The sequence below is a fragment of the Ambystoma mexicanum genome, chromosome 8, assembly GCF_040938575.1.
Source record: "Ambystoma mexicanum isolate Mex_15411 chromosome 8, UKY_AmexF1_1, whole genome shotgun sequence".
Taxonomy (NCBI): Eukaryota; Metazoa; Chordata; class Amphibia; order Caudata; family Ambystomatidae; genus Ambystoma; species Ambystoma mexicanum.
Window position 1 is genome coordinate 749,085,296 of NC_090929.1, and position 12,966 is coordinate 749,098,261.

Here is a 12,966-nt window from a genome sequence, read left to right on the forward strand (position 1 = left end):
ACGTGTCTAGGGTTGCTGTTGGTACTCTTGTTCAGAGGAGAATCGCCTAGCATTTTGGTGCTGGACTGCCCTGGTGGGTGGGACCAGACTGATATGCAAATGGATATTTCTTCTCTGTGAAAGGTACAGTGAGCTAAAACGTGGTTGTAGACCTTCATGGGTGGGAAACCTATCATAGAACAGGTTATTTGAACTGTGTTCATTCTCAGTAGAGGGGCTCCCACAATTTTGCATAAAAGTAGATAAAGGCTTGGTGAGGATAGCGTTTTCCCTCTGATCGATTCACTTCCTTGGTTGGTCGACCACATCCGGGCCTCTACTATCAGCAGAAGTTTCAAAATAAAAGAAGCAATCCTCCAATCTCACCCGGGCCAGGCCCTGGTCTTGCCCGGGAACTTGGTATATCATTGTAGCAAAAGAAAGTCAATCACAGTCCTGGCATTTCCATTGTCTTTTGCACATCTCACTTTCTCTTCCTGTTTTTTGGCTGAGTCTCTCATAGCATAAGCAGGGTGGGGTGACATTCTCTTGTTGGTCTCAAGTCCACAGTAGTGTTCCCTAGTTGAGCCTGTAAGATGTTTAGGATGTGGACTGCATTTAACAACAACCAAATTATCCAGTAAATAGGAGGCCTCCCATCTCGTTTCCACAGGCTCTTTCTTGGGATTCATGCCACCTCCATGTCTCAGGATTCTGGCTCTATTCCCACTAGCCAACACTACATCTCCTCCTCAATATTTCCCTGCATGCTCATACTGCATGGTCATCCCTAAGGTAACCTTCTCTTTTCCTCACTATGTCCCCATACTTCACCTACCTCTCCTCAATGCTCCACCAAATGCTTATTTATCGGTCCGTCCTAGGATCACCGTTTATAGATGTAGGGTATTCCCTTCTCCCAACTAACACTTGAATCATCTTATCCTGGATTCTGATTGCCATGAAGGACAGTTTGTTATCACTTTTAACTCAAGTAACTATAATAAACATGATTAGTCTTTCTCTACTGCATGCTCCAATACCAGCTGCCCCCCTTAAATGGCCCAACATCTTATAGTTAGTTAGAGTATAACCTCCATGCAGCCGGTCTCTTTTTTTCCTTGCCCTGTGTGTAATCGCCCTTGCCAGTTCCTGTCTTATCTCAGGAGGGTCTTCTGTCCTTACATCTCTCATCCCAAACTCCTCCTCTTCATCGCCTTGCCTCCTGTTCACACTCTGCTCTCTTCACCAGCCTCCTCTGAACTCACTCCTTCTGTAAGCACTCACACCGTTTCTCAAAATACCTGGTCTTATCGAGGGCCTGATCCTGCCTCCCTATCCTCCCACTGTATAAGGGTCCTCAAGTATGCTTATTTGCGATATTTGCCCTTTGATTGATTGGCAGTGTTTAGCTTTGTCCGCCATCTTGATTTGGTTTCCTGTGCATGTGCAAAGAGGGCTAAGATAGCCAGAGAACAGCCCTATGCCAATTGACTCGCTCTCTACTGTTCGTGCTGCAAGTGGAATGCAATTCCAGAGCATATGGATGTCCTTCTCCACAGTTCTTCTAAATGGTCTGTATTCACCATTTCTAATTTGTAACTTCAACCCTGCCGTCAGACTGCAAAAACACGAGTCATAGATTGACTTCGAGTGGAGAACCACTAACTTCTTGAAATCAACTACATGCTCACTTTTGTGGAAAAAATAGCCACACACAAAGCATTGCTAAAGAAAGGTTGAGATTACAAAAGGATCAATTGAGTCGTGTACATTTGTTTTTAAAATGATGGATGCAGTAAAACATGGTTTCATGGTAATAACAGCCAAAACAACAAACCTATCAAAGTCTTGATCAGAAGGCAATGTCTTAAAAATGCTCACACATAAGCACCAAAACAAATGTCTTAGTGTCAACTGAGTGCGCAAATACCTTTATTTGGCAATGTCTGCATATGCTGTATGTTCTGCCAGGTGTGACAGGGTCGGGGTCATGACCCTCTCAGGGATGAACAGAGACCATTCACAGAGAGGCTGTTAACCCCAAGAGTGCCATGCAGTTTACCAAAGATACCACTCTGTCACATGATGCCACCCAGTGATTTTTCTAGCCAGTGTTGTCTCTTTTCCATTTCAGAACTCCAACTCCCAAAGGGCACTTTAAAACAACCAAGAAAACCCAGACCAGAGCCAGGAGAATGGAATCAAGAACAGACGGGGACCTAACTGGGAATTTCCTTACCAACCAGAAATGCAACAGCCAACACCCAACCTACCAACCCCAGATGTATCCCAGGTGAATGGTGTGGCAATAGAAAATACATTTGGAGTGAGGAGAGACTGCAGGGGAAACAGAAGAGAAAGAGAAACCCTCCCCAAACCTAAATGGAAAACTCACCAGCATATGGAGGCAGCCACAGGGAGAATGAGCAGCCTAAGTCCCTGGCTGGTACCACACCATTAGAGACGGCAAACAAAATCATGTGTGAAAAGGTCGGGAAGAGGCTTGGAGATTTGGTTCCCCCTGTGTGACCCAGCCCCTATCGAAAAGACACAGATTGGCGCATAGAGACAGTTGAGTTATGCAACCAATGGAAGGGGGAGTATAGAACCAACAGGGACAAATAAAAGGGGAGTGAATTGGAGAGAAAGTTAGGGCTGCATGAGTGAGGTCAGGAGGTGTGTTGGTGGACCGATAAACCAGGTAGAGGTGGTGTAGTGCAGGTGAGGTAGGCGTTTGACATATTCTTTACCAGTTGTAGAGAGATTCTGAGTCAATGTTTTGGGATTCGTTCCCAGTAAACAGGCACAGCATGAGCTCTTCTTGTAATTCCAGCTTGAGTTCTTCGGTCACTTTCCTACTGCCTGTGGAAGTTACCTCAAACTCTGGGTGTTTGAGATCTTCCCCAAAGGCCATGAAGGATAGGGACCTTCTGGTAATGTACGTGTCACGTTAACGCGCATGCGGGACGTGACGTACGATTAGTAAAGAGTCGGAAGCCAGCCAGCCCCGAGTTACACCCCATACATAGTGGACGTGTCTTATTTACAAGTGCACCGGCCCCAAGGCCTACACATGGCGCACCAAAGCTCCCTCACCCCACTGGGAGCCCCAGCTGAGATGTGACGAGGGCGCAATACGAATTACAGGCACACAATAATTTCTTTCTCTCTGCAGAAAAAGAAACATATTTGGAACCACGCTGTGTCATACAGCGTCGAGCAACACAGAACCATCCAGACCCAGGATAAGTCTACATGGGCCCAGTTAGGCAGCGCACATAACCTGCAGCTCCATCCAACAGCAACCACTAAAGCAACTACTTCGCAGGTGAGATGGACTTGCCCCAACCACCACCCAGTCACACTACAACAGGGAATCGACATAAAGGGGAACATAGCAGAAGGCACGTCCACACCCAGACCAGGCACCCCAGCAAGAATGGCGGCTAAACTCAACTCTCCTGCAACAGCACACAGTCACGGTAGTACCATTGCAGCAGTGGGCCCATTCAACCCATATACAGACCCCTCATCAGTTGGGCCTAGATGGATGATCTGGATACAAACATTTGAGATGCCAATCGAATGAGGTCTTACCACCTACTGAATGTGGGGGATGACACTTTCAACTCCTTAGCCATACGAGATGGCGCAGATGTATACCGTTCTGCAAAGGACGCACCAACAGCACATTTCATGCCACAGTTAAACCCTGACTACGAGACATTTAAATTTTGCACCACAGTCCCGACAGAGGATGAGCCCCTCAACGTGTACCACACCAGACATCGACGATTGGTCCTATCCTGTGAGTTTGAGGGATCAGATGCCCAGACGGGGTAGATCTCTGTCTTCGGCTGGGGCCTCCCTCTGGAACAGCCTCCATGCCACTCTAAAGCTTGAGGAGAACCAGCTCTGGTTCCGGAAGCACCTCAAGACCTTCCTCTTAGCTTCTGCCTTCGCTCCCCCTGTCCCCTGCTGATCTGTTCTCTCTTGGCACTGTGCACCTGGCCACGCTCTGTCCTCCGGGCCCAGGTGCATGCTCACCCAGCCACCCTCCGGCACTGCCTCCGGCCCACCCCTTGCACTGTGGTCTGTATTTGTACCCATACAGCCCCCCTTTTTTTCCTGCACTTATCAGACCTACCCTGTCTGCTGCCTTAAACCCAGCACTTGCCACTTGCTGGCTGCACTACCACTATTTGTTGCCTCTATTATTTATTTATTATTATTTATCTGTTACTCCTTTGCTCTGCACTTTCCACTTCTCCCCCTTCCATGCACTTTTCCCCTCCCCCTCTCCCATGCACTTGCGCGTTCTCAATGTCACTGGGCCTAGTAAGATAGTTGTTTTGTTCTCCCCTGCTCCCCTCCCTTGCCTTGTCGTGCTCTGAAACACTTGTATACGAGAGTGATAGAAATAAAATATCAATATCAGATCATAAATGGCATGAACTCTGAAAAGTTGTGACAGATAGTTCTGAGCGAGAAAGACATACGGACACCAGAGGGAACTATTGCACGCCAGAGCAGCCCACATGGACACTACTCTGCAAAAGTTACAACTCGCCCCATCGACCATAATGGCACAAATCACAAACCGTCCAGTGGCCAGAGAGGAGAACAGCGAATCTCACACATCTCCAAGGTGGCAACCAAGAAATCTTGGACAGAATGAATGCGGATTGATGCGGAGGTGTGCGCCATGGAAGAGAAACTGCCCAGCCCAGGGCACCACGTACGGTTCATGCGGCCATCAAGATCACTACGCATGAGTGTCAATCGTCAGGTCCACCCCAACAAAACCAAACTCAACTGCCAAAAACTTACACCAGGAAGAAGAAACAGGTGGGGAAACGCCTTTTTGTGACTGGGGACAGCTCCTCCACAGATGAATACGGTGAGGATCACAACAGAGTGGTGGCAGCAGTTGAGTCAGGACTAACCAGGATGAAGGGTAAGATCCACCTCATCTCGCCCTGGAACAAGGCAACAAAACGCTAAAGAAAAAGAGGAGACCCAGTTGCCTCATACACGTGCAAGAACAGGAAACGGTTATGGCGGTTGATAGAGGAGCCTCTGTAAATGTTATGCCGGTTGAGAGGTTCAAGCAGATGCAACCCCAGCCAAAACTGAAACACACACACACACTTCTGTTCGCGTATGGATGCAATACGCCACTACCGTTCATGGAGCGGTTCAGGGCGACCCTCAGCAGGGGAGACATCGAGATCAGATCCAAAGTGTACATCGTCACCCCAGGCATAGAATGCCTACTCATTAGGGAGTCTGCAGAAGATTGAGAACTGATAAAGTTTATCTGTGACATTACAGACTCAAATGAAATCAGTGATCCATTAACAAAATGCCCCGGTCTCCTACGGAGCATAGGATGCTTGAAAGGAAAGTTGGTCAAACTACACTATGACCCAACAGTACAACTCAGAGCAGTGTGACACAGGAGGGCGCTGTTCCACATGCGGGTTCTAGTCACCAAGGAACTACATGAACTTGAAAAAGCAGACATCACAGAACCAGTGTCAGGCTCAATAGTGTGGTTATCCCCCATGGTTTTTACAGAAAAACCAAAACAACTAGGGCCAAACGCGGTCCTAATAAGAGAATGCCACATCATCGCGACCCTGGATGAAATTGTAACAAACCTCACAGGTTCCTGGTTCTTCTCCAAACAGGATCTCAGCGCTGAATACCACCAGTTGAAATTGCACCGAGATTCAAGATCTAGCTCGACATTCTGGACGCATCTTGGCCTCAGAAGATATAAGAGGCTGAGCTTCGGTATATCCTCAGTAGCAGAAGTATTTCAGAAAGCAATCCAGGAGGTCATTCAGGGCATACCAGGGGTGCTAAATGTCAGTGATTACATTCTTGTATATGCCAGCAGCAAAGAAGAACAGCGATGCAGACTGGAAATGGTACTCGATAGGCTAGAATACACTGGACTCACTATTCATGGAGAAAAGTGTGAATTCTTGAAGGTGGAAATAATTTCTTTGGCTAGGTTTTCAACAACAAAGGAGTGGCGGCTGACCCTCTCAAAGTCACAGATGTCAAGGGAGCAACACCACCCACTATGCCCACAGCGGTGCGCAGCTTACTAGGTATGGCGACCTACTGTGGCAGATTTATAATTAACCTGGCTCCGTATCGGAACCCCTGAGTGAGTTCACCAAATCGAGCGAGCACCAAGTGGGTTTGGAACACCCGCTGCCAAGAAGCCTTCTAACACTTTAAAGAATCACTATCAGCGGATACCACCATGGCATACTATGACGCCACATTACAAACAGAGCTATATGTGGACGCCAGCCCTGTGGATTGGGAGCAATACTAGTGCAACCGTTGCACACTGGAGAAGTAAAGCCAATTGCTTACGTGTCACACGCACTGACAGCTACAGAACAGTAATATTCGCACATAGATGAGGCGGCCATAGCAGTCCTATGGGGTTGTAGACATTTCCAGCTTTACCTCTATGGGCGGAAGTGCAAGCCGTACGCTGACCACAAGCCACTACTGCCAATATTCACAGGATCATCCCCTTACCCGCCAGCCGGAATTGCCAAATGGGTCCTGCACCTCCAGCGGTATTACTTTGACCTGGTATACCAAACAGGAGCAGAAAACCCGGCAGATTTCCTGTCCAGGCATCCGAGAGCTGCAAAACCAATAGAGGTCAAGGAATTGAGAGAGACAGAACACATTTGCCAAATGATCAGCTCAATGAAATCCAAAGCCGTCAGCATCACTGACATCTGACTGGCAACACATCGTGCCCCCAATCACCGGCAGGCGAGAGCCGGCCAATGAGGTAAGGCCCAGAGAAAAGCCATCCCCCTGACTGAGCTGAGCCCCCAGTCTGTTCCTCATGATGTGCAGTAGCCACACCGTCGCTCAGCCCGCTGTAGGAGCAGCCCGCGCTGCCCCCGAGATGCAGAGAGGAAGAGGTAAGCTCCAGGCATAATATCAGCTGCCTCAGAGCCCTCGTTATCCTCATAGCACATCTTCGCCTCATCCGCTCTAAAATCGCTTTTATTGAAGAGCACCTGTCTGCTATACTCTACAAAGGCTGCTCACCTTACTTACCTGCAGCATCCAAGCACATATTGCCCATGTGTTTGCATTCCACTCGAAATTCGTTTGTCAGGCAATTTAAAGATGGCCGCCGCGCTTTGGTCCCCCCGCGCCTGACCTTGTCCTGAATGCCTGCCTGACCTGCACCCTGCATCCTGCCTCCGGATTGGTGCTGACTGGCAACACATCATGCCTCCAATCACCGGCAGGCAAGAGCCGGCCAATGAGGTAAGGCCCAGAGAGAAGGCCATCCCCCTGACTGAGCTGACCGAGCGCAGCCACGCAGCCAGGCGACGTCCTTATGCCCAAAAACGTCTGCAATTCATCTTGCCTCTAGTGCCCCTCTGGCTAACTCAACCAGCAGTGCTTGACCAACTGCAATGGAAGGTAATCCACGCTACCTGCACCACCTTTAATGTACTTTATTGACTCTGAGATACAGCGCTCTCCTTACCGTCTATAGTGCTCGCCCCCAGTTTGCTACCAATGTGCTCACCTGCAGCACCCCTGTTTAACACCTGCCATACAGCCTATGCTTTACCTGTTATGCTCCCTTATTGCGCCTGCCTCAGACTAATGTGCGCGATTCTTGAGTTAGTCTGCCTACCTCCTACATTATCCAAACCTGCTGCGCACATATTCTGATCGGCTCCACATGTATGCTATATCGCTCTTCTGCTTGATAATGCTCGAGGTGCAATGCCTGTTTAACGTGCCACACTTTTGAATGGTGCCTTGTGTACTCTGCACTGCTCCTTACTTGATGTAAGTGTAGTGTACTTGCATAACCTAACCGGCTGTGCTTCACTACTGATTGGTGCCCCATGTATGTTGCATTGCTCTTTGCCTGATATGCCCACATTTGCTGCAAGCCTGGTATCTGCTTTGCCTTTTGTACCTCTGCTATGAATGTTCCCACTCATTCACCCAGTACTGCCTAGACTGCCGCATTGCTACAACTGTAACCTGTGACCTTTTTGAGACCCTTTTGGTCGCCTACCATGGCACCCTGTGACCTATCCGAGACCCTTTTGGTCGCCTACCATTGCACCCTGTGAGCTATCCGAGACCCTTTTGGTCGCCTACCCTTGCACCCTGTGACCTATCCGAGACCCTTTTGGTCGCCTACCATTGCACCCTGTGACCTATCCGAGACCCTTTTGGTTGCCTACCATTGCACCCTGTGACCTATCCGAGACCCCTTGGTAGCTTGCCACTGCATCCTGTTACCGATTTAAGACCCTTGGGTCGCCTGCCTTGCACGTTGCTAACTACTCTAAGTCATGCATTTTAGTTCATATTGTGATTCTTTTATATCATGATCCATATCACTAGATGAACCCCTGCCTATAACTAGCCACCCGCAATCTATATTGCAACACCCTAGCCAGACGTCCTAGCGAAGTAAGGGAAGTAACTTGAACCATTTAACTACTCTAACTACCATGTGTAGAAACCTGACCTCCCTGACCCTTCTAACTACAATCATGGCCTTTGCTACCTACAGCACTAGCTCCTCCACAGACAGAAACCTGAGACTTAGGGCAAGACTACCTTGCATTTATGAACCCAAAAGAAATAGCGCAAACAATACTGTTAGATCCCCAACTATACAGACGCACTTGTATAAGCAAACTGAAGCCACGAAACCCTCAACTCTGACCCCGAATCCCACTCACTTTCATAAAAAGAAACACCTGAGTCGAAACAAGCATACAGATAAATCTACAAGCTATCCTATTCCTAAGAATACTTTATCACTTACTGGATCCCTTATCAACGCCAGATCCATGGTAGCCCATGCAACTGAAATTGCTGACATACTAAACAACAGCAGCATCAACCTCCTTGCCGTAACAGAAACTTGGCTCCACGAGGCAGCAGGACCCTCCCTGATGCTAGCCGTACCTGACAATTACCAGATCCACAGAGTAGATAGACCCAATGCTAAAGGCGGTTGCCTAGCCATCATCGCTAAAACTACTTTGACTATCAAACTCACCACCTCACCTCCCTGTGCTTCCTGCAAAGTACTCTCAGCAAAATTGCAACTCTCTCATAACCGCACGCTAACTATTCACTTGATCTATAGGCCCCCAGGTCCCTTGAGAACCTTCGAAGATGACCTTAACACCCTCATGGCTAACAATACCCACAGTCACTCGCAAACGCTGTTGCTGGGCGATTTTAACATTGGCTTCAATGGGCCAGATAATAAAAATGCCCTCTCTATAACAGCTATCCTAAACGACCACGGCCTTACCCAAAAAGTCCTCACCTCCACACATGTTAAAGGTAGAACTCTTGACTGGGTATCTGAACTTAACTGCAACATAGTCATTACTGACATCATCCCTCAACCATGGACCAACCACTATCTAATAAATTTCGCTGCCACACTTGACCTCCTCAGCCCTTAAATTATCAAAATGATACCACCACTCCCCACCAGAAGAAAAAAAGACATTACTACAGAAAAACTCATCCCCCTCCTCCTGCCTACTATCAATGGCCTGGAGAACAATACTGACCCAGACACCCTAGTAGACACCTTTAATAAAGCTATGTCTCATGCACTAGATACTATTGCACCACCCAAACTATGCAAAGCTAAACAAGAAGCCCACCTTAATGCTTGGTTCACACCCCAACTTAAGGACCTTAGAAAGCAGAAACGAAAACTCCAAACTATCTGGCGCAATTCGCCTACTGACGACAACAAAGTTAACTTAACCCAATTCACCAAATATTACAAGACAGAAATTATCAATACAAAAAAAAATGTATTCAATGACAGAATTACTAATGCCAAATCTAATACCAAGGAACTATTTGGAATCCCCTCAACCAACTGACACGGTCCCCAAGGACAAGATATGGTACAGTAACATACACAACGCCCTATCGAATAAGATTTCCACCCTCCAGCTCAAAATAACTAATAAAAAGGACGCCCTCTCTCCTACTGTTCAGCAAGCACCTCTAGTGACTGAACCTAATACTATCCCCCCTTTTAGCTTCAAATCTATCTCCATCATCGACACTGAAAAGGTTATCCTCTCGCTGAAGCCTTCCAACTGTAAGGGCGACAGTTGCCCAGCTCAAATAATAAAGGACACAGCCAGAGATTTAGCCCCGTTTATCTCGAAGCTCATTAACTCCTCTTTCAAATCCAACACAGTGCCAGCTAACCTAAAACAATCCTGGGTCCTCCCCCTTCTTAAGAAACAAACCCTTGATCCATCCATCCCAACTAATTATAGGCCCATCACCACTGTACCTTTCCTACTAAAAATCATCGATAGAGTAGCCTATCTCCAAATTCAAGATTACTTAGAAGCTAACCATCTTCTAGGCTCGCGCCAATCGGGCTTCCGCCCTCTCCATGGCACTTAAACAGCCTTGATAGATCTTAAAACTAAAATTGAGGAATTCAAGGATAGTGGGAAAACAGCGCTGCTACTCCTACTGGACTTGTCAGCAGCTTTTGATTTGGTGGATCATGCAGTTTTATGCAACCACCTCAGGCTCGCTGCCAATTTCACAGGGGAAGCTATAGCATGGGTCCAATGCTTTCTAGCCTACCGGACCATGAGAGTCTTTTCCACCTCTACCTGTGCCGATCCCATCCAAATTACATGTGGAGTCCCACAGGGCTCCTGTGTCTCACCCACTATGTACAGCATTTTCACCAAGCCATTGTTCGACAAGTTGGACAGACTGGGTGTCACCTACACAAATTATGCAGATGACACCCAGATCCTCATACCCCTTTTGGGCAACTATGAAGTGGACCTGGCTTTGGTGAATAAAATATATATCCTCATTCAGGCATGGATGGCCACCCATGGCCTCTGCCTGAACAACGATAAAACTGAAATCCTGCTCCTCGGATCAGACCATAACCTAACCAAACTCACCCTGGACTATGCCTCATTTAACATCGACAATAATACTATTAAGGTTATGCGAGAGGTTAAAACTCTAGGTTTTTACCTCGACTCAGCTCTCACCCTTAAAAAGCAAGTGAACTCCCTCGCCTCTACAACCACTTACACGTGTAAACTCATCCGTGCTGCCAGACCATTCCTGTCCAGTGCCAGCTGCCTCACCTTGGCCAATGCCATTGTCATGTCCAGACTGGACTATTGCAACGCCCTATACTCAGGTGCAAATAAGTCGGTCATTGACAAACTCCAGAGATTACAAAATAATGCCCTAAGAGCAGCTTTGAATATCCCACGTAGAGAGCATATCTCCAAACACCGGACTGAGGCCCACTGGCTAAAGATAAAGGTCAGAATCCTCCTTAAAACTATTTCTCTCACATCCAAATGCCTCAACAATCAAGCACCCCCCTACCTAGCTGAAAGAATCAACTGGAGACCCTCAAACCGACTGACGAGATCTGCCAACACCTTCTTACTTGAAGTCCCGAGATTCAAACTTACCACAGCGGGTGGATCTAGCTTCCCTGTTAGAGCTGCACAATCATGGAACATACTCCCACCTGACCTCAGACGCCCATTACCCTACACTAGATTAGATGTAACGCTCTCGAATGGCTGCACAACAATGATATGTAACGATATTCACCCTTATCTAGCTGATTATGTTATACATATGTTAAGACGGTATTCTTCTACGCTTACCCATCTTGATCCTATATGTACTGTATCACTTGTATCATTTGTTGCAAATTACCTCTGGTTTGTAATAAATAGCCTGTGTCAGGCACTGTAACTAAGTTTCGAGTCTACTTGTATTGTTGCGCCCAGCTGCCCAAGGGCTTGGAGCGCATTATCAAATAAACAAACAAACAAACAAACAATCTCGAAGCAACCCACGCTGACCTGTGCTGCAACATAGTAAAAAATACAATACTTGCAGTCAAATGGAAGTCATTCCTCTGAAACATTCACAATCGCAGAGAGGCTGACAGGGACTTCTTGACAGGGACATTTGTGGTTCTCCAGGAGCTCGACATCACAAGTGAGGGGTTGATTCTAAGAGGCACATGCATCCTCATCCCCACCAGCCTACATGACTGAATCATAACCTTGGTGAATTAGGGACATCAGGGGATAGTGAGCACCATGGCCAGGATACGACACAGGGTGTGGATTCCTCAAATATATGCAAAAGTAGAGAGTGTCATCTCATCATGCCACCCCTGCCAAGTGACCAGTACACTCCGAAGCCAGAGCCAATACAATCCGCAAAAAGGGGCTCAGCATGATGGGAGGTATTTAGCATCGACTTCTGCATGGTGCAGGATGGAACATACCTGTTGGTCGCCAGCGTCAGAGACGTTGATCACAGCTTTGGAAAAGATGTTCGCCACACACTGACTGACAAAATACATCAAGAGCGACAAAGGGCCGCCATTCCAAGGGAAGGAACTAACAAAGTACATTGGCGATCTACACATCAGCCATAATTACATTACGCCAAGGTGGTCACAAGCCAATGGCGTCGTGGAAAGGTTTATGAGGACAATAAACATGGTGCTGTGCGTAGCAAAAGCACAGAACAGTCCATGGAGAGTGGACCTGTACCAGTTTTTGCAAAGCTACCGGGTGACACTGCATAGCTCAAGAGACATGCCCCTGGCAGATTTAATGTACGGAACAATTCTCAACTCATCAATACCGCACCACCCTAGCAGATCAGTGAAGAAATTAAACAAGGAGCACACTCACTCTAAGCGAGTGGCAGCCAACGAGTACATGAGCACCAAGCGACAAGCATGAGAATCAAGGCACAAAGTGGGGGACAAGGTACTGGTGCTGAGAAACGCAACTAAGTCCAAGCTATCAACCCGCTGTGACAGTACACCCTGGAGGGTGATCCAGAGAGAAGGTACAATGGTAACAGCCAGCCGGGGCA

At 47.5% G+C, this 12,966-nt stretch overlaps 1 protein-coding gene across 3 annotated transcripts in view; it reads right to left on the minus strand.

Annotated features, from left to right (window-relative positions):
- PIK3AP1 (phosphoinositide-3-kinase adaptor protein 1) overlaps positions 1–12,966 on the minus strand; it is a 1,287,206-nt gene that overhangs the window by 125,913 nt on the left and 1,148,327 nt on the right. The window lies entirely within an intron of this gene.